General features: G+C 45.3%; 1 long non-coding RNA gene and 1 pseudogene across 1 annotated transcript in view; one reads left to right on the top strand and one right to left on the bottom strand.

The window, feature by feature from the left end:
- The window catches only part of LOC137754754 (uncharacterized), a 36002-nt gene extending 24880 nt beyond the window's left edge, over positions 1–11122 (top strand). Inside the window, exons 3-4 of the long non-coding RNA XR_011071920.1 lie at positions 13–158; positions 6199–11122. This is a non-coding gene — a long non-coding RNA (uncharacterized lncRNA). The remainder of the gene's footprint in view (positions 1–12; positions 159–6198) is intronic.
- On the bottom strand, positions 4247–26244 carry LOC137754753 (transcription factor COE1-like; annotated as a pseudogene).
- Positions 26245–27941: the final 1697 nt, after the last annotated feature.

Below are 27941 nucleotides of genomic sequence, written 5' to 3'. Positions count from 1 at the left end.
CTTGCTTTTCAGTCTCAGATTTACCTGATGGTCACCACTCACAGTTCCCGCAGAGCCCAGAGATTTCTCCTTGAAGGAAAGGTTCTGGAAGATCAGAGGGATAAATAAAGAATGCAGCTGATTCCCGCCTTGTGCTGACACCCAAGAGGGTGAGGAGAGTGAGTGTTTTCTCATTAGAATTTTAAATCCTCCAAGTAATAGATCACGGTGGGGGGGGGGCATCTGGTGTCTTCCTGCTCATTCTAATAACGTCATTCCTGAATTTTAATGTGGTAAATAATTTAAATCATAAATATGCTGAGGGGGAGATCCATTTAAAAAATGTTAGAGGTAACTCCAAGGGATTTACAACAAACAAGGACACAGAACCCTGTGTCCAGACACTGGCTGAGAGATTCCTACCCTGAGCTGCAGTCTCCCGGAGGGCGGAGTGGCCATGACTCTCCTCCCGCAGGTGAGCCTACACAGGCACATCCCATGTGGGACCAGTGCATCGCAGAATCTTAGAGTGGCCAATGGCAGGCAGCCGGCTAGAGATGCGGACAAGAGAAGACTGCCCAGCAGCATGGGACAACCCCGGGGTGAGGCCTTAGGAAGGGCCAGTGTCAGAGCCTCAGAGGTAACTTGAAGAGACAGTTCAGGCTGTTAGGGACATCGTCAGAGATGTACTTAGGGACATATTCAGGGCTTTAGTTGTGGATAGGATCAGGGCATTATTTAGTGACAGCTTAGACTATAAGGGACAGCGTCAGGGCCTAAGAGATAACGTGAGAGCCTTAGTTAGACAAAATTCAGGCTGTTACTTAGGGATATATTCAGGGCCTTAGAGCCAGCATCATGGTCATAATTAGAATCAGTGTCAGGGCGTTAGTCAGGGCCAAAACTAGGGTGTTAGTTAGGGAAGGAGTCAGGTCATTAGTTACAGACAGTGTCAGGGTTTTAGGTAGGGACAGCGGCAAGTCCTTAGTTAAGAAGAGTGTCAGGGCCTCACTTAGGGGCAGCGTCAAGATGTTAGTTAGGGAGAGTCAGGACATTAGAATGTCAGATTCTGAGGTAGAGGCAGCATCAGGGCCTTAATTAGGGATAGCGTCAGAGACTTGCCTAGGGACCTATTCAGGGCCTTAATTCTGGACAGAATCAGGGTGATACTGAGGAACACCTAAGGGTATTAGGGACATCTTCAGGGCCTCAATTAGGGATAGCATCAGGGTGTTAGTTAGGGAAGGAGTCAGGCCATTATTATAGATAGTGTCAGTGCCTTAGGTAGAGAGAGCATCAGGGCCTTAGTTAAGGACAGCGTCAGAGACATACTTAGGGACATATTCATGGCCTTAGTTATGGACAGGATTAGGGCGTTATTGAGAGATATATGAGGCTATTAGGGACAGCATCGGGGTGTTGGGGAAAGAGTCGGCCGTTATTATAGACAGTGTCAGTGCCTCAGGTAGAGACCTCATCACAGCCTTAGTTAGGAAGAGGGTCAGGGCCTTGGTTAGGGACAGGGTCAGGCCAACAGTGAGGGACATGTAAGGCTATTAGGGACATTGTCAAGACCTTAGATTGGGCCAGCATCGGGGCTGTAGTGTTGACCAGTGTCAGGGCATTAATGAGGGACAAAATTAGGGTGTTAGTTAGGGAAAGAGTCAGGTCATTAGTTACAGACAGTTTTAGGGCCTCAGGTAGAATCGGCATCAAGGCCTTAGTTAGGAAGAGCATCAGGGCCTCCTTAGGTTCAGCATCAGGACGTTAGTTAGGGCCAGCAACAGGGCCTTAGTTGGGGACAGTGTTGTCAGGACCTCAGAGATAACTTAGGGGCCTTAGTAAGAGACATTTCAGGCTGTTAGTTAGGGACACTTCAGAGACTTTCTTAGGGATATATTCAGGGCCTTAGTAATAGAATCAGGGTGTTATTTTGTGACCGCTTAGGTACTAAGGGACAGCATCAAAGCCTAAGTTAGGGAGGGTGTCAGGGTCTTGGGGATAGTGTTAGGGACTTTGTAAGTTATAGCTTAGGCTGTTAGCTAGGGACAGTGTCGTGGGCTTATTAAGGGCAGTGTCAGAGACTTAATGAGGGACAGCTTCAGGGCCTTACAGGATCAGGTCCATACTTAGGACCAGTGTCAGGCCGTTATTTAGGGGCAGTGTCAGGGCCTTCTGTAGAGACAGCATCAAGGCCCTTAGTTAGGAAGAGCGTCAGGGCCTTAGGACAGGGTCAGAGACTTACTTAGGCACATATTCAGGGCCTTAGTATTGGACAGGATCAGGACCACAGTGAGGGACATCCAAGTCTATTAGGGACATCGTCAGGGCCTTAGATAGGTTCAGCATCAGGGCCGTAGTTAGGACCAGTGTCAGGGTGTTATTTAGGGGCAAAATTAGGATGTTAGTTAAGAAAAGAGTCAGGAAATTAGTTACAGACAGTGTCAGCTTCTCAGGTAGAGACTTCAGGGTCTTAGTGAGAGCATCAGCATCTCAGGTAGGAACTGCATCAGGCCATGACTTAAAGACAGTGTCAAGGCCTTAATTAGGGAGAGTGTCAGGGCCTCAGAGAAAACTTGAGGACCTTAGTAAGAGACACTTCAGGCTGTTCGTTAGGGACATCATCAGGGTGTTAGTTATGGACAGGGTCAGGGTATTAGTGAAAGACAGCTCAGGCAATTAGGCACACCATCAGGGCCTTGGTTAGGGGCAGCGTCAGGGCGTAGTTAGGGAAAGAGTGAGGCCATTAGGTAAAGACAGACTCAGGGCCTTAGTTAGAGACAGCATCAAGTCCTTTGTTAGGGACATTGTCATGGCCTCAGTTAAAGATAACTTGAGGGTCTTAGTTAGAGATAGTGTCAGGGACTTAGTTATGGACATCTTTAGGGCCTCAGTTAGAGGTCACTTGAGGGCCTTAGTAAGAGACATTTTGGGTCATTAGTGACATGGTCAGGACCTTAGTGCCATCTTCAGTACATCAGTTATGGGCCGCATCAGGGCATTAATGAGGGACAGCTCATGTTATTAGGGGCCGTGTCAGGGACTGTGTCAGGGCCTTAGTTAGGGAAAGAGTGAGGCCATTAGTTAAAGACAGACTCAGGGCCTTAGTTAGAGACAGCCTCAGTCTTTAGTTAGGGAGAGTGTCAGGGCCTCAGTTAAAGATAAGTTGAGGGCCTTTGTTAAGGACAGGGCCTTAAAGGGATGTACGTAAGAGTATCTTTGGGCTCTTTACCAAACTAAAACCCCCACAAAATAGAAGATTTTAGCATTCTTCATTCCAGAGAAGCTCATCAAGAGACCATCTGAGGCCAGATTAAAGAGAGTTAAGGCCCTGTACACACACTAATCCTTAGGAGCAACTGTGTCCTTAAACCATTGCCATAAAACTCCTCACCACATCCTCCTGCATTGGGACACACAGTTTTTGGGGGCACGAGTTTTCTGTGTCCCCCTTTGGCTGGCAAAGCAGTAAAGCTATTCTTTTCTACTTCTTCCAAACCTCTGTCTCTGAGATTCGATTCGGCACTGGTGCACAGAGGTCAAGTTTTTGGCATCAAATTTAGTACCCAGTATGGGGCTGACTTGGGGATGGCCCCTGTGGGTCCCCTGACTTGGTTGGACACTCTATGATTTTCTCCATGCCAGCCTGTTTTGAGAGAGTGTAGGGTTGGAGAATTCCTTTAGAGGCCAGACTGCCTGGGACCCTTGCCTGGAAAGGCCAAGCCTCAGTCATACCCCATCTGCCATCCCAGCAGTTGGAACTCTGGGGCAGGAGTAGATGGCGGAAGAGGGACCACCCTAGCAACTGCCAAGGCCGTATTTGCCTTGAGGATGTGCCTCTCTTCCTCTTGACTGGACTGCCCCGAATGTCCTACTCCAAGGGATTATTTTGGGGAAGCAGAAAAGTAGCATTTGGGGTGTTGCGATACCTCAGCCAGCATGTGGTAACTCCCCTGGCATGCACTCTGAGGTCCTTTTAGCCCTGTACATTTGGGGGAACTTTGGTTCCCATTTGGATGACTTTTCATTCCAGGAAATCTCATTTGGAAGGTGCACCACTTGGACAGAGGTCACAGGCTAAGTTGAGACTTGGAAGCTGATTTGAGTCTTGTGCTGTTTGGTTTTTGGTTTCTGTTTGATTTTTGGTTCCTTTGGTTTGAGGCTTCCATTAGTGGTGAGGATTTTGTTTTGTTCTTAGTCCGTGTATGAGTGTTCTATGGTTCAAACATAGGAAGTGCTTCTTCTTCAATTCCATCTGATAGCCAATGGGCAAAATCCTGGCAGACTGGTCAACCTGTAGTTGTAAACCTAAGACTAAGAAAAGAATGAAATTCTATTGTAATTTTGTCTGGCCAACGTATGGATACATTCTTGAAAATGAGGAAAGATGGTCTTTGAATGGTAGCCTAAATGACTATACTATCCTTCAGGTAGAGTTATTTTGTCACAGGAAGAGAAAGACAAAAGAAGTTCCATATGTTCAAGCGTTTATGAAGCTACGTAATGAAGTGAGCAGCTAGGTAACAGGCTGATAGTACAAAGAGAAAAGAAAGTCACTTTGTACTAGAGCTGGTTGTTTCTGAATGTGGAAGAAAATAAGGGGCAAAATAAGATGGATACAGAAGGTGATGAAAATTTGTGAAAAGGGAACACTGAGGAAACAAGTTGTGCATGATCAGGATTTTCTAAGATTGGATTAAATTTAGTTGGGTAAATGGATTTTGTTGGAAGTGGGTTAGGGCAAGACTGGATTTGGTTTCTCCCTCCAAAGTCTTCTTGGAAGCTGCTTTTGATAACAGCTTGTGAGTTCCTTTGCCTGTGTCTGTGATCTGTATTTTTGTTTGAAATCTCCTTACTTTGGTTAAGTGAATAAGTGTTGTTTGGTCAATTCTAACAGTTCTTTTGATCTCCAGCTAACTTTGAGATGCTTTAGAAGGCCCCTGAGCCATCTCAGAGAGAAATGTTTGATTAGTATGTTAAATTACATGGAATTCCTAAAAATCTAGTATGTCCTGGTAAAATGTTATCAGTCATAATTCTAGTTATTTTTAAATGTTTCATGTAACAGCAATAATTGTTTCTTTTGTCATTTACATTGTGATCAAATGTTTAACAGTGACCTTTTAAGTCTTTATGCGATTTATAGATAGTTATTGTTGTGCTCTAACACTTTGCAAAAGTGCTCCATCTTCAAGAAGATTTATGTGAAGGACCTTTTGGCAAACACAGGTCTCTGATAAATTTCGTATCATAATGCCAAACTGGGTAAGAAATGAAAAATCTTAATGGAGAATCTGATGGCTTCATAAAAAGTTAACAAAAGGATTGGTTACTGGGTGAACTGGTGAATATAGTTACAGTGTTTTTGTTTTTTTGTTGCTGGCTTTGACCTGTGTTTTCCAGTCACAGGGAAGTCCTTCCCCTCAAGCTACTTAGGACTTTGAGCAGTTGGGTAAATGACACCTCTGTATTGAAGTCTGTATTTATGAAAGTTACTGTGTTGGCTTCACTTTTGCCCTGATGTTTAGGAGAAAAGGAAAATTACCTAGTGAAGTTATCAGAATGTAATTACTCATGATGTATCACTGTTTGCTTTAGGTCTACTGCTAAAAGCACATGTACAATGCTTGTGTGACAATTGGGTATGAATAATAACATGTATGGCCTATATAAAGCGTTTTCTCATTAACATTACCTCTGAGCATGTTCATGATACCTGATCAGTATTCCCCCAATGTGGATTAACTAGGCAAATATAAAGGAGGCCTAGCACTGAAGGACATGATCTACACCTGTGCCAAACAGCTGAATCACTCTGGCATTGAGGGATTGATATTTTGATCATGAATGCTCTCTATTGAAAGACTTGTATTCAAAAGGGAAAAAAACTTCACGTATTGAGGTGTGAGGAAGTCACTCTGGCTTATACATGGTTTAACTTAAATTTTACTGACCAAAGTGGCCTGTTTTGTAGCCTTTCGGACATGCATTGTACATCTGCTTTGGCATCGAGGAGGGGAATGCATTTGACAGTCAAAAAGGAGTAACTATGCTTCAGACATCCAAGGTAAAGCTAAGTGACCATTGTAGGTGTGATTTTAGATGCATTCCTGTGTTGTTTTTTTGTTTTTTAAGATGTTTTTTTTTGATGTGGACCATTTTTTAAGTCTTTATTGAATTTGTTACGATATTGTTTCTGTTTCATGTTTTGGTTTTTAGGCCACGAGGCATGTGGGATCTTAGCTCCCTGCCCAGGGATCAAACTGGCATCCTCTGCATTGGAAGACAAAGTCTTAACCACTGGACTGCCAGGGAAGTCCCCACATTCCTGTATTGCTGAACTTGAATTTCTGAGCTATGTCAGACTCGGGATGCCACTAGCCATTCTCAAAACAATGTCTGCTGGTAGCTGCAACTGTACGTTTTCAAGGACTCCTCTCTTAACTATTAAATTTTAAACAATGACGTTAGATCAGATACTAATAGAAAGATGAGACATATGTGTAGTGGTCAATAGCTCCCGTTATGGATATGTTAATACTACATCAGAAGTTAAAACCTACTTAGGTAAAATTAGACAACTGGCTACAAAGTCTCTCCGAAGTGCCAGTTCCAGACTGGGTTTCAGACTTATTCTCCTGAATTCCTAAGGAAATGAGATCTACTTTTACTATTAAAGTTTCAGTTGTTACCCCTCCTATTTTAACTGGGTTGGTTGCACCAAAATGGCAGACCAAGGGATTGAGATCTTAATCATACGAGTCTCAGATCCAGGACTTGGAACTCAAATATTTGTAATTTGGTATCCATTCCCCCAGATTTAGGCAGGACGACCCCCTGCCCCCAATTTCAGCAGGAAGTAGCCAGAGCAGTCGTTGCCCCGTTGCCTGAAAGATGTGGGGAAAGATAAAACTGAAGTGGGGATTAAAACTGAGTCCCCTTAAAACCGAGTTCCTGTGCCAAGTTTATGATTAATGTCTCAATCTGAAATGATTATTCCTTTTCTTGTCAAAAATCTGTTGTCCTAAAGATTGAGGAGTGTCTAGAAGAGGAGGAGTTAAACTGAGCGGGACCTTGTGGGTCTCCTGGGCACAGAAGCCTTTCTGCGTGCCTCCGAAGTTGTTTGTAGGGAATAGACTAGACACTCCAGGACCTTCCCTGAGTTCCAAAGGGCAGATTCGAACAGTTGCTAATCAGGGAAGGGAGGGGATGCAGAGACAGGGAGGAACAGTCAAGAAACAATAGTGCAGCCTTGAGGCAGGGTCCTGGTTCTGCCTCAAGGGATACACATAACAATATTTTTGAGCTCCTTAAGGAACTAAAACCCCCAACAAATGGAAGATGTTAGCATTCTTCATTCCAGAGAAGCTCATCAAGAGACTATCTGAGGCCAGATTAAAGGAGTGCAGGCCCTGTATACACCCTGATCCTTATCAGCAACCACACCCTTGAACCATTGCTATAAAACACCTCACCAAATCCTCCTGCACTGGGACTCACAGTTGTTGAGGGCACAAGCCTGCTGTGTCCTCCATTGGCTGGCAGAGTGATAAAACTAATCTTTTCTATTTCTTCCAAAACACTGTTCTTGAGATTCGGTTCAAAACCGGTGCAGAGAGGCTGCTTATTCAGTATCAGTTAGGTACAGAGTCAGGCAGTTTGTTAGAAACAGTGTCAGGTCTTTAGTTATGGAAAGCCTCAGGTAATTAGGGAGGGACAGACCAAGATATTATGGACAGCGTCAGAGCCTTAGTTAGGGAGAGTGTCAGGGCATGACGTAGGACCAGCATCAGGACCGTAGTTAGGATCAGCATCAGGGTCTTAGTTAAAGACATTGCCAGGACCTGAGTTAGGCAAAGTGTCAGGGCCTCCATTAGGGACAGGGTCAGTGCTTGAGTTAGGGACAGCCTCAGGGCCTGAGTTAGTGATGGCCTCAGGGCTTACTTAGGGACAGTGTTCGGACTTTGGTGAGAGTTGCCTCATGACATTACCTAAGGGTAGTGTCAGGACTTTAGTTATTGACGGCATCAGGGCCTATGTGAGGGACAGCTTCAGGGCCTTAGTTAGGACCAGTGTCAGGGCTTGAGTTAGGGACAACATCAGGGCTTGAGTCAGGGACAACATCAGGGCCTGAGTTAGGGACAGCATCATGGCCTGAGTTAGGGACAGCATCATGGCCTCTGTTAGGGACAGCATCAGGGTCTTAGTTAAAGACATTGTCAGGTCCTGAGTTAGGCACAGTGTGAGGGTTTACTTAGGAACAGTGACAGGACCTTGGTAAGAGATGCGTCCCGACATTAGCTAAGGATAGTGTCAGGACCTTAGTTACTGATGGTACCAGGGCCTATGTCAGAAACAGCTTCAGGGCCTTAGTTAGGACCAGTGTCAGGGTCTTAGTTAAAGACATTGTCAGGGTCTGAGTTAGGCACAGTGTGAGGGCTTACGTAGGGACATTGACAGGACATTGGTAAGAGATGTGTCAGGACATTAGCTAAGGATAGTGTCAGGACCTTAGTTATTGAAGGCACCAGGGCCTATGTTAGGACCAGCTTCAGGGCCTTACTTAGGGACAGTGTCAGGACCTTAGTTCAGAACATCAACAGGGCTTAAAGCACAGCGTTGGGGCCTTACTTAGGGACAATGTCAGGGCCTAGTTAGGACTAGCGTCAGGGCCTTAGTTAGGGACAGCAGCAGGGTCTTAATTAAAGACATTGTCAGGGCCTGAGTTAGGGACAGGGTCAGGGCCTGAATTAGGGACTGTCAGGGCCTGAGTCATGGACAGCTTCAAAGCCTCAGTTAGGGACAGTGTCAGGGCTTACATAGGGACAGTGTCAGGACCTTGGTAAGAGATGCATCAGGATATTAGGTAAGGATAGTGTCAGGACTTTAGTTATTGACAGCATCAGGGCCAATGTTAGGGACAGCTTCAGGGCCTTAGTTAGGACCAGTATCAGAGCCTGAGTTAGGCCTAGCATCAGGGTTTGCGTTAGGACTAGCATTAAGGCCTTAGGTAGGGACAGGCAGGGCCTGAGTTAGGAGTAGCTTCAGGGCCTTTGTTAGGGAAAGCATCAGGGCTTTTGTTAGGATCAGAGTCATGACATTAGCTAGGGACAGAGTGTGGGAAAGAGCTAGGGATAGTGTCAGGAAGTGAGCTAGGAATAGTGTCAAGATGTTAGTTATCGAGAGCATCAGGGCCTGAGTTAGGACCAGCATCAGGGCTTGAGGTAGGGACAGAGTCAGAGCCTGAGTTAGGGACAGCCTCAGGGCCTTAGTTAGAGACAGAGTCAGGACCTGAGTTAGGGACAATGTCAGGGCCTCAGTGAGGCCTAGCGTCAGGGCCTTAGCTAGGATCAGCATCAGGGTCTTAGTTAAAGACATTATCAGGGCCTGAGTTAGGCAGGGCGTCAGGGCCTCAGTTAGGGACAGCTTCAGGGCCTGTGTTAGGTACAGCATCAGGGCCTCACTTTGGGACGGCATCAGGACTTTATTAGGGACAGTGTCAGGACCTTGGTAAAAGATGCATCAGGACATTAGCTAACGATAGTGTCGGGACTTTGTGACAACAGCAGGGCCTATGTTAGGGACAGTCTCAGGACCTTATAGGGACAGCGTCAGGGCATGAGTTAGGACTAGTGTCAGGGCCTGAGTTAGGACTAGCATCAAGGCTTTAGTTAGGGACAGTGTCAGGGCCTGAGTTAGGACTAGCATAAGGGCCATATTTAGGGACGGCATCAGGGCTTTAGTTAGGATAAGAAGCAGGACATTAGCTAGGGACAGCATCAGGTTAAGGGCTAGGGATAGTGTCAGGAAATGAGCTAGGGATAGTGTCAAGACCTTAGTTATTGAGAGCATCAGGGCCTTAATTAGGACCAGCGACAGGGCTGATGTAGGGACAGTGTCAGAGCCTGACTTAGGGAGAGCAACAGGGCCTGATTTAGGGACTTCGTCAGAGCCTGGGTTAGGGACCATGTCAGAACCTGAGTGAAGCCGAGTGTCAGGGCCTGAGTTAAAACTAGCATCAAGGCCTTCGTTAGGGACAGTGTCAGGGCATGTCATAGGATCAGCATCAGGGTCTTAGTTAAAGACATTATCAGGGCCTCAGTTAGGGACAGCTTCAGGGCCTCAGTTAGGGACAGCTTCAGGGCCTGTGTTAGGTACAGAGTCAGGACCTCTATTAGGAACCTCCTCAGGGCTGTACCTAGGGACAGCGTGAGGGCTTACTTAGGGACAGTGTCAGGACCTTGGTAAGAGATGGGTCAGGACATACGCCCAGGATAGTGTCAGGACTTTAGTTATGATGGCAGCAGGTCTTTTGTTAGTGACAGCTTCAGGGCCTTCGTTAGGGACAGTGTCAGGGCCTGAGTTAGGAGTAGCATCAGGGCTTTCATAGGATCAGCATCAGGGTCTTTAGTTAAAGACATTATCAGGGCCTGAGTTAGGCACAGCGTCAGGGCCTCAGTTAGGGATAGCTTCAGGGCCTGTTAGGGACAGCGTCAGGGCTTACTTAGGGACAATATCAGGATCTTGGTTAGAGATGGGTCAGGATATTAGCTCAGGATAGTGTCAGGAATTTAGTTATTGCCGGCAGCAGGGCCTAGATTAGGGATAGCTTCCAGGCTTAGTTAGAGACAGTGTCAGGGCCTGAGTTAGGAGTAGCATCAGGGCCTTAGTTAGGGACAGTTCAGACAAAAATAAAGATACTCATTTGTGGACAACATGAATGTTTATACCTTTCAGTGACTCATCTTTGCCATCCTTCCAAAAGCTTGCTACATTTAAGAAATGTTAGCTACATTGTCAATAGTTATGTAAAAGGTAACTAAGATTAAGAGATCAGATGCAGAGTTGGTGTGGGGAGGAATGATGCCTATGTACGGATGGTCACGTTTTTAAGTGGAAGAATTAAAAAGGGGAACTGTAACTTTCACGTCTTATCCAAACAGAGGTTTCTGCTGACATCAATAGAACCCTTATTTTACCAGCAATGCAGTTGAGCACATATACTAACACTAAAAGGGTTATATTGTATTTTACTCGATTGAAAGGAAAAAGGGGACAGCACTGCTTCGCACCCGTTAACAATGTGATATCAAAATGGAAACACGTCTTTTAGGATGAAGTCTAATAAATGATTGAGAACCACTGTGATGCCTGACACTTGACTACCAAATACTCACATCTAACAGTTTTTAGACTGTCTAACAGAAGATAAACATATACCCAAAAATAGACCTGAATTCACCTAGATTTGAGATACAAATTCTTCTTCTCTCTTTGCTAATTAAAGGGAAAGAACAAGGTATTTCTTACCTGCACATGATTTCGTGTGTGAGCAAGACTTGGCACATTTCTGGGTTCTTGTCTTGGCCTTCAATATACTATGGCCTGTAAACAAAGGCACGATTTGAGCTAAGAATGTAACCAAGTAGCAGAGGACAAACTACCACAATCGAGTTCTTGGCCATTCACCACTGCTGCAAGGCCAACTGGCTTTCAGAGCCAAAGGCCTCACTGGGCTGATTGTTTTAAGACAGTTGTTAAGGATCAACCCAAATTGAGTGGAAGGGGATATGTTCCTCTTTGTCCCATCAACCACCTTATTATAACGCACATCTTTGGATCCTTGTATGAGATGGGCTTCTGCCGTCAAGACAACCGCAATTCTCTCTTCAATTCAGAATAAAAATAAATCTAACCAATGGGGAAGGAAAAACCCAGAAGGCTTAGCAGACTGAGATACTAGTGATTTAAAATATAGAAAAGCACATGGATTTTATTTTTAAATGATTCGTATTTGTCGCCTCATTTTACTACTTCCAACTCCAACATGTAATATTCTAGAGGTAAGTAGTAGAGAACAAGTGAGGGTGTGGTTAACGAGTCCACTCACTGTCTTGAGATGATTCATCAGTCGGGAAATCCTTCCTGCCTACAGGTTGAAAACATGTGCTCTCTGGGGTGTATAACCACCCAAACAGTAATACTCGCCCGCATATGCTGGGGGAAGGGCAGGGTTGGGCGGGGAGTTAAGCCATAGTTATCTCCCTCAACTAAGAAGAATTATATCTGACTCTTAATATTTGGAGTCCCAAACCGCCTCCCCAGCCAAGATGTTTTTTGTCTGTTTTTAGTAATATGTGTACAAACATGTTACTTAAGGTCACCGGAAGTTTCCTTGAGACCTCTGCTTACTGGAAGATCTACATGTTAATACCTGGGCCAAAGAAAAGCTCACAGCTATGGGTAGAGCAGTGCTCTGCATGGGGATACATTTTAACTAACTTAACAATGTAGTACTGCGTAATACTAATATAACACAGCTTCAAATTGTTAATAAAATTACTTTCACACATTCAGATAACTCCCAATTTCTTGGTGACGAAACTACTTAAATTAACCAGAGACCATCCTTTTTTTAGGACACACAAAAACTGCAGTAACTAACTTATAATTATCTGGAATGTGCTTGTTTATGAACCTGAGACTTTTAGAACTGTAAATGATGGAGGACAGCTTATGACACTATGTGTGCAGACCCTCAGAGCAGGCTCTGGCTTTGTTACCTAACTCCATTACAAAACAAAAATTGCAACAAATTAAAAAAGGACAAAAAGTACCTGTATAAGGAGAAAACATTTCTCTACCATTGGCCCATCAAAAGCATTTTTTATGGTTAGCCTGTTATAACCCTATATTTTTTAATGTTTTATTTTGCCATAATTTTAGATGTATAGAAAAGTTGTAAGGATATATAAAGAATTCCAAGATACTCTTTTTTTTTAAAGACACCAATTGTACTTGAATATTTGTTACTTTTTTAAAAAAAATAATTAATTAATTAATTAATTAGTTTTTGGCTATGTTGGGTCTTTGTTTCTGTGCGAGGGCTTTCTCTAGTTGTGGCAAGCGGGGGCCACTCTTCATTGCAGTGTGCGGGCCTCTCACTATCATGGCCTCTCTTGTTGCGGAGCACGGGCTCCAGACGCGCAGGCTCAGTAGTTGTGGCTCACGGGCCTAGTTGCTCTGCAGCATGTGGGATCTTCCCAGATCAGGGCTCGAGCCCGTGTCCCCTGCATTAGCAGGCAGATTCTCAACCACTGCGCCACCAGGGAAGCCCCCAAGATACTCTTTACCCAGATGCCTCAAGTGTTTACATTTTAGTAAATTGGCTTTATTCTTCTTTCTTTCTCTATTTTCTTTTCCTGAACCATTTATTAGTTAACTGCAGACATGCCCTAAATACTTCAGAATGTATTTCCTTAAAACAGGGAATTCTCTTACATAACCATAGCACACTTATCTGAATCAGAAAATTAACATTGATACAATAATCTAATCAACACCTGAGATTCACCAAATACCCAATAATGTCCTTTATAGCAAACAACAAAACCAATACCAATCACAGCATTCAGTTGTCATATCTCCTTTAAAAAGGAATATTCCTGAGTCTTTGTATTTCATGACACTGACATTTTTGAAGAACACAGGCCATTTTGTAGAACATCCTCAATTTGGGTTTGTCTAATGTTTCCTCAGGCTTAGACTAAAGTTCTGTAATTCAGGGCCGGAATACCACAGACATGCTGCTGAGTTCTTCTCCCTGTATCACGTCACACTGTCAACTCGTTCCACTAATGCCAGTAAACTCTGACCATTTGGTTAAGGGGGTGCCTGCCACCCATCAGAGAGCACAGCCAGATTTGTGTACTGTAAAGTTACTACTTCACTTTAAGTAATTCATAACTATCTTCTGGGGAAATCATCTAGATTATGTTAACATCATGTTATGACTTAAATTTTCACCCATTAGTTTTAGCATGCACTGATGATGCATTCCTGCAATCGTAAAAGACCTTTTAATACCCAAGAAGTTGCTTTACTCAAGAAAATGCATTAAGTAAATTGAAAATGTTTTAAAAACCAAAACTTACATCTGCCTGCTTTATTTACTGCAATCACTGCTTTAAAAAATCAAAGAAACACTGTAAATAACTGATTAGATCTCATACATGGTGCTAAAAAATTCTATCATGCATTTCTGCGAAATCCTATTATCACTACATGTTTTCTATGTTCTCTTAATACCCCTGAAAACCTCTGGTTCAACTTTAGTTTTCTGTCGTGCTAAACTAATACAAGTAACTTGGTAAATAAGATTCACGGGTATTAATGGGGTTTTCCTTCCTGTTTAAAAAAAAATTGGTTTTGGGAGGAGAAAGGAGTATCAATTACATCAGACCTCATTTTGAGTCTTTCTAGATAATACCAATATTATTTTTTACTGAGGCTGCTGGTTCCACTGAAATCAGTGGGCCTGTGATGATACTCAGTTAAAGATACGCTGCAGTGAAAATATGTTGACGACCCCCCCAGACAGTAGATGATCCGTGGTCTCCCAGGTATTCCATGTTTCTGTCTTTGGTGACTGAACATCATTCGTTGAAGGCCCAGGGCCTCCGTAATACATCTCTACCAAACGTCAACCTGCCACTTCGCTTCTGGCAGCGGAGTCAAAATGGAGAATCTTTCTCTACATCAAGCATAGAAAAATGAAAGCATGAGTTTGGATTTGCTCAGAAATAGTTAAACTCTGGGGACGGAAGGAAGCATGAAGTTTCTTCCGTCCCTTTCCTTGGGGCCTCAGCAGAACAATACTTTTCAGCACATAAACACAGACAAAGAAGTGCTTGCTGCTTCTGTGACTTCTGAAATGAAAACAAGTGAAACAGTCTTTTCTCTCTCCTAAGGAGTAGAACTAAAATCCTGGAAAATAGAGTAATAATCTAGAACCTCAGTGTAATAGAGTTAGCTATACAGTGAAACTCTGTCAAAGGCAGCTCCACCTCCAACCTCGCCTAAGGAGTTTTTGTTACTGAAAACGCTTGTTAAAACACACACACCCACACACACACCCCCGCCCCCCACACACACATACCACACTGTCATATAAAAGTATGGTCCAAGAAATCGACATTCTGATGAGATCCAACATAGGAAAACAGGATAAATCTATTTTGATGAATGTCTCCGACGTAGAGTGTCAACGATAAAACAGACTTTTAAAAAATGTCAACAAGGGCTTCCCTGGTGGCGCAGTGGTTGAGAATCTGCCTGCCAATGCAGGGGACACGGGTTCGAGCCCTGGTCCGGGAAGATCCCACATGCCGAGGAGCAACTAGGCCCGTGAGCCACAACTACTGAGCCTGCGCGTCTGGAGCCTGTGCTCCGCAACAAGAAAGGCCGCGATAGTGAGAGGCCCGTGCACCGCGATGAAGAGGGCCCCTGCTCGCCGCAACTGGAGAAAGCCCTCGCACAGAAACGGAGACCCAACACAGCCAAAAAATAAATAAATAAATAAATAAATAAATAAATAAATAAATAAATAAATAAAATAAAATTTAAAAAAATGTCAACAAGTTCTCCCTCCAGCTTTCACACACATCAAATCTCTACCATGTACATTTAGTATACACGTCAAGACTGGTTCACAGTTCAGCGAACGCAGACTTCGAGCCTAAAAGGAAAGGGGTCCTCTAACACCAGCTTAGGGAGAAGTTTCTGCTTGTTTTCCCAATTTAATATGTGCCTCTGTGGGGTGTGAGTGAAGCTCGTTGAGGCGGGGTCAGTTGGGAGATCACAGAAGCATATAAACAGCATTGACTACTTTAAGTGAAACCACTTTAACAGACAGCTGGTTCAGGACCCAGACAGTGGAACACCAAGAAGAAGGCTTATCTTCGTCCTGCATAGTAAGCCACGCGTCTGCTCACTGGGAGGAAGGTAGGTCTGCTGTGAGAGCGACAAAAACAACAGTGGTTTGAAGAAATCAGTGTGTTCATCAGGAGTAAGGATGGGAGGCCTGTTACAGAGATGGGCGGGAGGGGGAGAGAAAGCATATCAAATATATTATTTAAATAAATGAATTGATGGTGAAGCAAGTTGAGGTTTTAACCTAAGAGACAACAACAACAACAAAATACAATATCAAATAGAAAACGATGTTTACATTAATCCTGCCAATGCAAATAAATCCCTTAAGGTGGCAGGAATGCTTGTACAGGAAAAGAGTAAAAGAATAAACAGCACGAACTTCATGTCAACTTTAAAAACCTAGTGAAACTGATAAACAAGTTGTCAAAACTTGACATATTTGGAGCAGATTTATTCTTCTGATATACCAGCCTCCCTTAATGTTCTCCTCTAATGAGCATAATGAAAATATCACAATTATTTTTAATACTCTGTTGACTTTCTGATTGAGGGTTTTTTCAAGAATAATTTTTTATAATTAACAAAAATGAAGGAAAAAATAGGAATTGTTAAACTTTCACATTCTTACACAATAATAGTGCCAGAAGGTTTGCTGTGAGAGGATGAAATGCCATCAGTTTCAAATGCCCAATTACACATTAACCTATACCATCTTTGAAAAGAAATCAATCAAAAGAAAAAATCTGCCTCTGTTACCACTGTTTTAGAAGGCATCTTGTGAATTGTGGTTCATCTCCACCTTTCTAAAATATCACTGGGTCTTAAAAGTTAATTGAAACTTACTATGGATAAAGACCACACAGTAAAACAAAAAATACAGGGTGAGCTTACACAGGGATCACACTTCAATGGCATGCCAAAAGAAATACAGAGAATTGAGCACAGTTTTCTTTGTTTACTTTTCAAATAATTTTAACTCTTCGTGTTCCATGCAAAAATAAAGTGGGCAAAGAGAATACTTTTGACTTTGGTTCATTAAAATCTGAAAGGTTTTTAGGAACAAAATGTTTTCATTAGGAGTCTTTCTTGGTTTACAAACCAACAATCGGAGACTTGTCCTCATTAATTTAGAAAGACAGAAAGAGAGAATGAAAGGAAAGAAAGGAAGGAAGAAAGGGAGGGAGGGAGGGAAGAAGGACGGAAGGAAGGAAGGGAGGAAGGAACAGGTAGATAGGTTACCTATAACTAACAAAAACTCCTAATTTTCCATTTAAATCAAAACAGTAACCTTGAAAATACATCACTCTTTTTTCCAAATACAAAATAAAACACCAAACCTAATTTGTCACCTTAAAGAATACATTCATGAATGTACAAAGTATCTCCTTCAACCAGAAGTAAAGTGTCCTCTAAATACAGACTGTCAACACGACTTTGGCAGCAAATTACCAAGAATCAAAACTACTAAAAAAAATATGAACACCTACATTATCAACATGCTGTAATATTAATCATTACTTTCAACCACCAAGTTCCACTGCTCGTCATTAAAAAAAAAATAAAAGTGTTAGCTAATGCAGTTTGAGAAATTTCCAGTAGGTAAGGGAGCCTTAGTTAAAAATTAACCTGTGCCAAAGAAAACACTACAAATTTGACGTTTCATAAACAACTGTGTCAAACAGCAATCCAAAATTAATAGTGAAATAAAATAAAAAATTATTTTGCTTCAATTAGCAGCTTGGCTACTGGTGAACAAATTACAAAGATGTAATTTAAGCTCAGCAGCTAAGCAGGCCTGTTTTCAGAACTGAATTAGGAAAGTTGCAAAAGAATGACATCATATTCAGTGTGCTGTTCAGTTACATCACAGCCCTGAATAAAAAGAGAATGTGTATCAAAAGCAGTTAGCTTCAGAATGCATCTTTTGTGTCTCAAAGAAATAAAATCTCTCATATTATTCAAACACCAAGATAAAAACTGAATCATTCTAACAATATCATGCAATATTTCTCTTTCTAGCAGTAATAAAAGATATTTCACTCATATAACTACATTTACATCTATATTAGTAGATACAACTGGCTTTGTCAACTCAATGGGGTAATAATAGTAATAATAATAAAATAATAAAAGCAGCTAATTTATTAAGCACTTAATGTATGCTAGTCACTGTTCCAAGCATTTTCCATGTATGAATTCATTTAATTTTCACAACTGAGCTTCCAGGTAGGTGCTGCCATTACTTCAATTAGTTTCCAAATGCTTACATATTTTAATAACTAAGACCAAATCATTCTTGCTCAACAACTATATAAACAATTCACCAACATCCAGATACTCCTTCATTCCTCTCAGCAATATAAGACACAAGAACAGACTATCCGTGTAGTCATACAAATTCGATAAATGCATCACTACTAATACGTTCGTTTTAAATGCTGTTCAAACATTCACATGGAAACAGCTCTAGTGTAAATATCCCCAAACAAATGGCTGTATATTATCCAGGAGGCAGCAGTTGGACCGCCAGACTGGGAAAGTACTAGGCCATCTGGCTCCAGCAATCTCTCCAAAACTATCAGCTTTGTTTTCACCCCCAGACTCCAAACAACACATTTTCCACTGTGATGAGTTTACATTTTCCCAAACACAGGTCCTGATCATGCATAAAAATTCCAAACTTCTTCATTCCTCTATGTGCAAGGAAATTCAAATCACCTGCATTTTTGACATGTTACCAAAGAGAGACAGCTGCTAAAATATGGCTCCTAACTATAAACTTGCCGTGTCATTTTTTGTTTGTTTGTTTCCCCAAATATATGAAAGAACCTCTCTGCTGGCCTAGTTGAATTCCTTAGGAACTTATTGATACACTAAAAATGTGCTTATCTACCAATGAAGAACCATGAACAGAAAGGGCTGTTAATCAAATCTATGTAGCTGTGGCAGGATATGATGAAACAATCAATAGGAAAAAATGCACTTGCATCAATAACTTAAAGTACCAGGAACATCAAAACAAATATATAAAGATTAGCTGGAAAGAGAACTATGACAGCAGTTCTGATTATTGTACCTTAGACTTCCCACTGTGCTGGGACTTTTTAGGGGTCCCCTCACAATATCACCTACCTTCAGATCCATACACACAAGGATTATGTGACTTACTATTTTTCCCTTTCCAAAAAAGAGCTTTGGTTTGGGGGCAGGGAATGTTTTGCTTTTGATAACTTTATGGAATTTGGTACTCTCGTTGAATTGTAAAAATGTCCCTTTCTTCAAAGCAAGATGGTAAGAGGGCAGATAAGTTAAAGGTTTTTTAAAAAAAAAAACTATTTAAAGATAACTCACTGAAGCAATCACAGAATGTAATTATATCTCAAATACTACAGGAAAATCTGAACTGAGGCACATTAAAACTCAGACCTCTCCCACTGAGTTCATTTGAGTTTCTGCAGTAGATACTGTTTCCGGATGCAACAGCCATAAACTTCGGGATCCTACAGGCCTTTCGGCATGCTCACTAATGGAATACCAAAAACAGCAATGACAAAAAACAAAAAAACCCCTATTTTTAGTCCAGCTAAACTTGGTTTTGAAAACCCTTCCCAAAAGCAAGCTTCTTATTTTCTAGTTGGTGGACAAATATTTTAAATATAATTATATCCTTAGTGTTTTATAAGAAAAGCATAGGGATAAGAGGGCTCAGATCCTTACACATTCACTTCTAATAAAGCTTTCCCTTTCCTGGTAGAGTCCAAAATTAAGAGTCATTACCCCAAATAGTGTAAAGAGACACTTTGAAAAGGTGTGAAATACTGTGTCCTACCAATACATCCTGGTTGATTGAGTACATTTCTGTTTGATCTCAATGCTGCTAACTCCACCCAAGATCACAAACATTCTATGAAAATATAAAGTGCACAGTTAGTTTTGAATTTTGCTTGCCAAAGATTCCCTTCAAGTTTTAACCCCAACTTGTGAGTCAAAGATATGACATCACATACATAAAGCTGCATCTCTGATGTGAAAAATGTTATGATAAATAAGCAGCTAAGAGAAGACACTTGAACTATGCTTAGATATTCCCACTGAAATTTATGATGTTATTAGAACTCATCACATCACTGAAATTATTCCATTCTGCACTCTAAATTCAAAATCCTGAGTCAATCTACCTGGAAGAATTTCACAGGGGAAAAAAAAAAGTAACCATTTAATCAGTCACCTTATGTCAAGACTTACTTCTGATTGAAGGGGTCACTGCACACTTAACTAAAATCAAAAATTTAAGAAATTTAAAAATCAGACTTGGCATTTAATTATCACAGAATAATTTCAAGCTAGATGAGAATCCACTGTTTTACTCATCAAAACTAAAACATAATAATTATGTCACAGCTAAGGAAAGTCACGCTCTTCACGCTGATCTGCTTTTTGAAGACTATTGTATTAGCTGTGTACACAAGCAGCTAACCTACTTCCCAAACTCTTACAGCACTTAATCAAGGAACAAGCAACCGGATAACGGGCAGGGATTGCCTCTCAAAGTAAAAGCTACAGAGAAGGCATTAGACAACTATTATGAAAGCAAACAGGTATGCCTGGAAAAATCTTTTTTCTTGATATTTTTAGACTAAATTCAGATAATTACTAAGCCTTTTGTTCAGGTCACTCCCCACCAAAATATGTAATTGCCTACATTTATAATTTTAACTTTCAGTGAGATGTCACAGTATGGCAAGTAACTCTCTTATACCTGCTATTACTACACTGTATCTTATTCTGGTCCCATCCCCACCACGACAGAATTTATGAAACCAAGCAGTCAAAGAATGCCTTAAGCTATAGTTTTTCTTAAGCTCTATGACCTTGTTAGTAAAATGATATTAGATGTATTGCTTTATACAAATCAAGATTATTCTTCCTCCTTAGAAGAGTGTGTAAAGTCAGTTCATTTCATAATGGGAAGATCAATTCTTGCGGCGCTTTTTGTTTACGGGGCCTAAAATAAAGTTTTGAGAGAAGTTATCACTTCAAACGTGTCCTAATTTTGCGCTCCTTACAACTGTTCACTTCAGAGAGTTGCCGATAATTTAATATTTAAGTGGCCAATGTTTCACAAGCAGACAGGTCTTACATACTGGTTTGTGGGGAGTTTTTATTCTTTAAAAAATAAACTCTAATAAGCACATAAGGAATATGTATTAGAAATCATACTTTCCCTCTCCCCCTCCCATCTTTTCTTTCCTCTGATGGGAGTGGCAGGAAAAGATACCCAGGGTATCAGACAACTTTTTAAAAACAAAACTCCACTTAAGACATTTTTGTTTTGATATCATTTGTTTTAAAAGTTACTGAAATCAGGCTTTTGCATTTTTTTTGCTTGGCAGGAAAAAAATTTAACAAAATACAGAGCGTCCAAATCAAAGGGAATTATCCTATGTGATGATCAAAACCAGTATAGTAATAATAATAAAAAACAATAATAATACCAAGAGTAAAAGTATAAATGTGCGTTTACTCTGAACAATCAACTAAGGAATAAAACAGATCTTCAAGAAAGTCAAATATTTTAGGCTAACAACTTGAAATAGATTTCAAGAGATATGTATTTATCATTTAAAAAAATACATGTCATACCCTCATGTTTTTCACTTGGTTCACCATGAAATATGAAGGTAATAATTACAATTAGCTGCTATTAATTGGTTCTTGCTGAGTAGATTTTAAAACTCCCAACAGGTTATTAACGTGCATTTTGTGCAACATATTTAAGCCATGGGTAACTAAAAACAATTTTTAAATATGCATGTATACTCTAATTTGAAACCTTCCAAGCCAGTATCTATGAAAACTACCTCCCTTATTTTAAAGGGAATGTTTTAGAACCGCCACCAAGCAAACCAGTCTTAACCCTCTCACTGAACTGGTGGTTAGTACACAATGGGTAACTTTTCTCTTTGTTCTGATTTCTGTCCCCCACCCAATAAAACTGTCTTCTTTTTTGTTACTAAATCCTCCAACTACCTAACCAGATATTTAATTCCTAAACTTTTTCTTAAAATTAAAAAATGTTCCTGCGCCTCGTAACAATGTCAGACCTCTTTTCTGACTCGGCTCATAATTGCGTCTTTTAAACCATTACTCAACCTTAATGTATACTGCTCGGCACCCGCGTGCTGGGAGCGTAAGAAAATGCCGTCTATGTACCTTTAAGACCACAAGCTCGCTCACGCTGCCTGGCTTCTTGCCAAACTTGGAGGCAAAAGCAGGGGGATTTTTGCAAGATATCTTCTAACAATTGTCGCTCCGTCTTCCAGCACTACCACCACCACCATCTGTTCTTTAAAAAATGTGTAGAGTGGGTCAAGCGCGCTCTCAGACCACCGCACCGTTCCTGGGGAAGCTGCGTTTGCCCCTCACCCGCTTCCTCTACCTTTGCCCCCCGGGCGAGGCCCTGACGGTTTGGGTTTCACAGTTCAGCCCGGTCTGCACCAGGGTCTCTGGGCACCTTTGCGCCCCCTGGGGCCCCCCGGCCGGGTCAAAGGAAGTTCAGCCCCTACTCTGCCCGCGCAGCACCCCGTAGTCTCAAATCGCAAGGTCTGAAGTTCCCTCGTAAAGAAGGAGCCGCCGAGCCGCCTCCCCCGCGCGGCGCGTCCGCGTGCTTCGGGGCGCTTGCAAGGCTGCGCTGAGCGCGCGGGCCGCCCTGGCATTGAGAGTTCGAGCCCCAGCCCTCCCGCTAAGGAGTAGCCGGCTTCTTGACTCTCCCAACATCCCCGCGGCGCGAATTTAAGAAACTTACTTGTTTTGTCAGGGAGTCAGTGAGGCGAACGTAGAAATCCCGCTGCGTCCTCATTCCTGGGGGAGGGGAGGGGCGGGGAACGAAGGAGAATTAAGTGAGAGCGGATCTGCATGAAACAAACACACAAAGAATGGGGCTCCGAGGCCGATGGAAGGCCGACTGTCCCGGAGAAGCACAGCCAGGACCCCCTTCCCCAGTTCCCGGACGAGGGCCTCTGGCCCAGCGCGAGCGCGTTGGAAGGCAGCCCCGCCCCCAAGCACAGCAGCTGGGAATCGGGCGGACCCCGCCCCCCACCCCCCTCACCCCCGGCTTCTCTCCCTTCCCACGGCTGGAGTCCCTCCGCGTGCTCTCCGGGAGCCACCATGGCCCTGATCGCTCTAGCCCCCTGAACGCAAGGGACCTGGGCATGAAGTCTATGGTAAGCGGAGGAACCCGGCCTTAGCACGGGGAAGAGGAAAGAAAGCGGCCCAGCGGGGCCAAGGCGCCACACCTGGGCCCAGGTACGCGCTCGCTGATGCGGCCGCCCTCGAGCCACTCAGGTGAAACCTCTTCGGAGGAAACTTAGGAGACGCCGGTTTATCCCGAGGATGGCGGACGACTGAGATTTGCTCCGGGTCCTCGTCCGCCTGAAGCTCCCCGCGCCCTCCACCCTCACCCGGAGCCCCGGGGTGCCGGCGCAGCCCCGACGGGAGCCTCACCACTGCTGTGGAGGAGCTGGAGCCGGTGGTGAATCCCGTTATCGGTCTTTTCGCTGCTGGCGTCCTGGGTCGCAGCAGGGCGCACAGACACAAGAGACGCGGGAGGGAGGTCGGCGTGAGCTAGTGGACCGACTTCGAGGCAACTTTCCCCACGCGGGGACCCCTGGCCTGGGAGCCGGACAGGCCCGGAGCAGCAGAAATTGCGGCCAGCTGGGACCCCTCTGCCGCCCTCCCACCCTTACTGCTCCAACTTTCCAAAAAAGTCCGTGGGGCGCGCACGGGCGATCCCGTTCCTGGGGCCTGGGGGCTCGAGCCCGCGCCAGCAGAGGCAGGAGCCGCGCGTGGGCGCGCGGCCGAGGGCGGGTTCCTCCCGGCGCCCTTGACTCTGGAGTGCGAAGCCGGGCTCGCCTCTCTCCATCCTTCGGGACTCAGCACGAACTTTTCTGCAGCAGAACCTCAGGAGCTAGGAGCCCGGGTTCGCCCGGAACGGGAAGCGGCTTGGGGGACCCCCGCGCGGGGGAGTGTTACGGATGCTTTGCACTCGCGGGGGAGCGCGCCCCCCGAGGCGCCTGGGCCTGCTCCCCGGCTGGGGGCGAGGGGCAGCGGCGCTGCGCCCACTTACTTCTTCCTTCTCCACGAACCCCACCAAGGCTGTCCCCTCGATCTCCGCGGGCTGGCCCTGTCTGTCGTAGAGGGCCAGGACGAAGCGGAAGAAGGTGGATTTCCGCAGATTGGAAGCGGCTGCTTCTCAAAGTGAGCCCGGGCCAGACCCACCCCGCTGCGGCCAAAGACGCAGAGTTAGACGGCTCGGCGGGACCACAACCGCGACGCCTTGTCACCCCTTACACACGCGCGTACCCTCCAACACCCACCTCCTCTCCCCCAAAACGCCCCGTGGGCCCCCTACACGCCCCCTCAGGCGCCCCGGGCCCAGCCGGCGACGGGACATGCGCGCTCTCGCCTGGCCAGTCCTCCCCGCCGAGGACCTGCGCGCCCCCCGAGCCCGACGAAGAGGTGTGAAAGTTTTGCTTGGGTTTTGTGCAAGAGACAAAACGCTGTACGCGTTTACTCCGACCTGAAGCGCGGTGCGTGGGGAGGAAGAAAAGTAGCGGTGGATGAGGTGACGCGCGATCGTGGAACAAAGCCGGCCGTTTACAACGTAGACGGAGGGTGGGCATGGGAGTTGGTTCTCGCCACCCCTTCGAATCTCCCGTGGGCAGGTGAGAATGGATGGGGAAAATGCTCAGCTCCTCGCTGCAGCAGCCATGCTCCGGGAAACCTCATGCGCCCCCCCCCCCGCCCCCGGCCAGCCGCGGGTGCCCGGCCTCGGGGAGCCCTCTGTCCCCCCCGCCCCCAAATAAAGCATGTGGATAAAAAGGATCTGCGGGTGGAACTCAGAGCAGTCAGGAGTGGTCGCTGGGGGAAAGGGAATTGGGGATTTTTCTTAAAAGACCTGTCCTGACAAAGTTTCGCTGTTCCGCAGAAATCCTCACACCCTTTCCAGAAATCCTATGGATAAGGGCTGACGGCTGAGCGCGCCCTCCCGGGGGCTGGCGCCGGGGGCGCAGGGAGGCCACTGACAGCCCGACCTGCCCAACGCAAGGGCGCGCGCACACACACGCACACACACACACTTTCGTTTCTAGCCCAGTTACCCAACTCACTCTCACTACCAACCACCCCCATCCTTATTATCATCGGGGATGGGAACAGTGTTGTGGACACTTGTCCCCAGCCCGGAGAAGATGAGGGTGATGTAATTAGTCATCTTCATTCTTCCCCTTCCGCCCTCTCTGGGCCGGAGAGAGCATGGAGCCACCAGATCTCCCATTCCCCCAAGCCCAGTTGGTGGCCTAAAAAGGGGGGGGACACCATTTCTCACTTGGGACCAGGAGTCCCCAGAAAGGGTACCGAGGGTGCCCAGGAAAGTTCCCCCAGGTCAATCTCCAAAGGCAGTGCCTCTAGGCCATACAGCCTAGCATCCAGGAGCTGAGAGCGGCAGAGGGGCTAGAAGAGGCCATGGTCATAGACGGTGGGGAAGACTTTCAGGAGACATCAGAATTAAAGTTAGGAGTTGCTCTTCTTCCGGTGGACCAAGAAAAACTGAAAGCTAAAGGGAGAGGGAGGGAGAACCAGAGACGAGAAATAAGAGATGATTCTAAGGGGACATGGAAAGAGAAAAGGGGAGAAAAAGGAGGTAAGAGAAGGAAAAAGAGGAAAGAGGAAGAAAGAGTGAAGAAAGAAGAGGAAGGAAAGAAGGAAGGGAAGGAGAAGAAAGGGGGAAAGAAAGGAAGTAAAGAAAGAAGGAAGAAAGGAAGGAAAAGGAGGAAGGAAGAAAAGAAAGGAAGAAGGAAGAAAAGAAAGGAAGGAGAAGGAAAGTTTTTTAAAGGGGGAAAAGGAAAGGAGAAAGGAGGAAGGAAAAGAAGAACGAAGGAGAGGAAGGAGGAAGGAAAGAAATAGAGAAGAAAAGGCAAGGAAAAGAACGAAGAAAGAAAGAAAAGAAAGAAAGAAAAAGAAAGAAAGAAAACAGAAAAAAATAGGAAAAGAAAGGAAAAGGAAGGAAAGAAAGAAAAGACAGGCGGCCTGAAAAGAAACAGCAATCACGGAAAAACACAGATATCCAACATCATACTGGGGAGACGCCTCTTCAGGCTTAAAACAAAATGAAAACAGTCACAGACCAGGCAGGGAAAAGTGCCGGTAAAGCGCGGGCTCCTCGCAGGCAGCTTTTGGCTCTGCGGCCGCAGGCAACCAAGACAGAGCGGCCGGGGAGCGCGGAGCCCCGGAGACGAGCAGAGCCGAGCGGCAGACGCACGAGCGCGGCCCGGCCCCGGGGCGGCGGCTTCCGCTACCACCTCCGGGCTCTGCTGCTCGCGGCTTGCCTCCCCGGCCGCGGTCCCCGAGCGGTACTCACCTCTGCGTCGCCGTGTTGGCATCCAGCACCCCGGCGCCCTGCATCCACGTCCGCACCGCGTTCCTGCCGCTGCCCAGCTGCTCTTCCTTCATGCTGCTTCCACTCCGTTGGATCCGTTCCTGAATCCCAAACATGAAAACAACCTTTTCTTGTGGAAAATCTCCTCCCCCTTGAAAATTTGAAAAAAAAAAAAAAAAAGGAAAGAAAAACACCAGCCAGAGATTTTTTTTTTTTTTGAGTCGTTGAACTCGTGCTAGAAGATCAAGGCCGGCTGGAAAGCAAATTTTTAAAAAATGTAAACCTTCGCTCAAAACTGAGCGATAACCCGAAGGAAAAAAAAAAGGAGAGAAAAAAGGAAGAGGAAATCCAACAAAAAGACCAAAATTTAAAAAACAGATGTATGCTTGGCTGTTGGGGGTTGTTTGGTTGGTTAATTTTTGGTTTAGGTGCTCTTTTTTTTTCTTTTTCTTTTTGTAATGATCACAGGCCGGTGGAAGACAGGAGGGGCTGGAGTTTCCTTTTGTAGAGGTACCGTTCACTTGAAGAAGCAGGAAGAAAAAAAAAAAAACCCTGATGGCAATTTAAGAAATAATAGACTCAACTCGCGCTGCCGGCTTTGCTACTTCAAGTGTCATTTTCCGCTACCAGGCAAGTTTTTCCTCTCTCTCTCTTTTTTTGTTTTTTTCCTCCTTCTCTCCCAACCAAAGATGTTTCTTTCCTTTCAGTGCGTATAGATGAGGAGGACGCTGGTTGCCCTAGACAGAATACACCAGAGAGGGAGAGTGGGGTGGGGGGAAGGGGGAGGGGGGTAGGGAAAGACAGAGAGGAAAGGAGAGGAGAGGAGAGGGAGAGAGAGAGGTGGACCCTGCTGAATGGAGATTGTTTTCTCCTTGCTAAAACAGAAGTGATTTGCAGGCTTTCCCTATGGAATCCAGTTTGGCTCTCCCCAGTGCTAAACACAAGCACACTAACCCCAAAGGGAGGAGACGGGGCCCGCGCGGCAAGGGCCCGCCCCTTCATTTGCATAACGCCATCCTTCCGCCTCGCCGCAGCCAATCGCGGCGCAGGAGCCTGGGGCTCTCAGCGCAGGGCCGCGCCCCCTTATTAACATCCCTCTCCGGCTGGCGCAGGGGAGCTGGCCAAAGTTCCTCGCAAAGTGGCGCGCGAAGGATCGCTTAGTGCCCGTGTCCGAGCTGGAGAGGAGCGGGGCTGAGCTGGGCAGAGCCGGGCAGGAGAAGGGAGGCAGAAGGAAGGGGAGGAGGATATTCTTCTCAGGGATTTGAGCTGGGGTCTGCATCCCGGCCACTGCAGTCCGTTAAGCATCCTCGCCGAGCCCTGAGCGCGCTCGAGGCGCACAGGCTGCGCCCTCCCGGGGTCGTGTCCTGCTCCGCTGTTCTGGGACGTCGGGGGCAAAAGTGGAGGAGACGGGAGAGCCCGGGCGGAAGCAGCAGGACGCGCATGCCAGGCGCCCACCTCTTCGCTTGAGGAGGGGTGGTGGGTTGGAAAAATGGGTGTGTGAGATCGGCGCTGGGAGCTCGCGGACGGCACTGCCTCCACGCTGGGAGGGAGGGGTGGACCCTGGGCCCCGGCAAGCAAGGCGCCGTGGATCCCCAGGGAGTGCGGGACCCGGGCTCTGCCCCTAGTCAAGCCACTGAAACACCTCTCGTTCCGCCGCTAGCCTGGAGACCGCCGGCGTTAGGCACCGTCCTCACATGCCCACTTCTCTGGAGCATCCCGCGGGATACGTAAACCACCGTTTACCTAACGAATGCTCGCACTGGAGCTGTGCCAGGCTGCGTTTTAAAATTTGCTCGGATTCAATCCCCACCCC

This window comes from Eschrichtius robustus, chromosome 20, assembly GCF_028021215.1.
Source record: "Eschrichtius robustus isolate mEscRob2 chromosome 20, mEscRob2.pri, whole genome shotgun sequence".
Classification (NCBI taxonomy): Eukaryota; Metazoa; Chordata; class Mammalia; order Artiodactyla; family Eschrichtiidae; genus Eschrichtius; species Eschrichtius robustus.
This window is presented reverse-complemented; position numbering and strand designations above follow the sequence as displayed.